The sequence below is a fragment of the Octopus bimaculoides genome, chromosome 25, assembly GCF_001194135.2.
Source record: "Octopus bimaculoides isolate UCB-OBI-ISO-001 chromosome 25, ASM119413v2, whole genome shotgun sequence".
In the NCBI taxonomy this organism is placed as follows: Eukaryota; Metazoa; Mollusca; class Cephalopoda; order Octopoda; family Octopodidae; genus Octopus; species Octopus bimaculoides.
The window spans coordinates 6836717-6839039 of NC_069005.1; positions in this window are offsets into that span (position 1 = coordinate 6836717).

Genomic DNA, 2323 nt, shown 5'->3' on the forward strand with positions numbered 1-2323 from the left:
CTCTCTCTCTCTCTCTCTCTCTCTCTCGCTATATATATATATATATATATATTATTTATTTTATTTTATTTGTTTGTCATTTTGACTGTGGCCATGCTGGAGCACTGCCTTTAGTCAAACAATTCGACCTCAGGACTTATTCTTTGTAAGCCTAGTACTTATTTCATCAGGCCCTTTTGCCGAACCGCTAAGTTACAGGAATGTAAACACGCCAACATCGGTTGTCAAGTTGTTTATTCACTGCACCCTGTATATATATATATGTTTACTCTAGCCTGGGCCACAACTCCATAAATGTGTTCTATCCCTTTTTGTATAAGTGTTTTGGCTCCTGGTGATAAGGTCGGTCAGTTGTTGTACTGGCCATGATTATTGAACCAGAAATTCATGCCCTTCACTGTCCTCTTATCTCCAGACAATAAACACGTCCTATCTTTTAATGGCATGTCAGTTTTAGAGAGGTCTTGTTTTCTGAGATTGTTTTCCCCCTTTCGAGTGAAACTGCTTCTAATTTTCATTTAGTAATTATGGCACATCATCTAGAGATGAAGATAATCTTAATAAACCAAGAATGTATGTTGTATGGTATTTGATATACCTGTGTCTATGTATGCATGTATATATATATATATATATACACGTATGTATGTATCTATCTATCCTTACACACTCACTCACACACACACACACAAACATACATGCTTATGTTTAAGCATTATATGTGCACCTGTAAATATACATACACATATGTATACACACCAACATACACATATGTATACACACCAGCATACACATATATAAAGGGAAACGTATATTCCTCCACCTCCACCACACTAAATGTTTTCTTCGGTTCTTCACATGTTTGCCTTACTACATGTTGCACTCTGGGTGTGTGTGAGTACGTGTTTGTGTGTGTGTGTGTGATGGCATATATGTAGGCATGTAACACAAATTGTATAAATCTCTTTTTTTTTTTTGCTACAAGAACAGGTGATGGGAGAAGAGGTGTAGAGGGGAAGCCTGAAGAGGATGGATGAGTAATAAAGAATGAGAGATGAGGGATATGGGTGTGTGTGTGTGTGTGTGTGTGTGTCTTTATAAATGTACGTGTCTATCAGTCTGTATGTATGTGTCAGTGTGTATGTATGTATGTGTGTGTGTATATATATGTATACACATATACATATATATAGACAGGCAGACAAATAGACAGACAGACAGACAGACAGACAGACAGATCATCATCACTTGACATCCGTCTTCGGTACTGGCATGGGAGGATTGATGGGTATAACAGGAACTAGAGAGCCAGAGGACTGCTCCAAACTCTACGGATTGCTTTGGCATGCTTTCTGTGGCTGAGTTCCCTTCCTAGCACCAACCACTTTACAGAGTGTATTGAGTACTCTTTTGCACATCAACAGCACCAGTGAGGTCACTAAATTATTATTTCGAGCGAAAAACCTTTCAACTGAGGTGGGAGTAGCATTGACAGAGGGCATTTGTGCTAAGTGATGGGCGTAGAGTAGACAATTAGGTTACCTATGAAGAACACCAGACAGTACTAAAATAGGCAATCCCCAAACTATGAATCCACAAATGCTTCAGAAGAATGAAGGAAAACCTAGAATAACAACATTAAGATATAAGAAATTCACAACCAAGCATAGCATATGTGCATTCAATCATCAGCTGCCTGAACAGATATTACTGTGGTTTCGACACCATGCATACACACAAACATGGTGGGGAGTTCCTTGTCTAAGCACATCACACGATAGCTGCAAACTGAGTGTCACTGTTATGCAAGCGGTGTTATTCATTTCCGATATTCTGCAAAAACATATCTGAACTCGGGGGGACGGGGAAATATTACCTTACCTTACCTTTGAAACAGGTGAGGGTAGGTGACAGGAAGGGCATCCAGTCGTAGAAAATCTGCCTCGATAAATTCCATCCTACCCATGTTTGCACAGAAAAGCAGACATTAAAATGATGATGATGATGATGAACTAAATACTACACGATTAACTAACTGGCCAATGTGTGAGGCCCGATGGAATTCTTTATATTTTGGTGGAAACGAGGGGGTGGATGGGTAACCCATTATGTTATACCTTGCTGATGGAGGTTATAGTTATTACAGTGGGAGCGATCATGATAAGAAAGATAGTGGTGGTGGTGGTGTTGGAGGTGATGATGTAACAGAGATAGTGGTAGTGGTGGCGAAGATGATGATGTAACTGGTGGTGATAGTGGCGGCGGCGGTGGTGGTGATGATGGTGGTGGTGGTGGTGGTGGTGGTTGCATTTGGTGGTGGTGG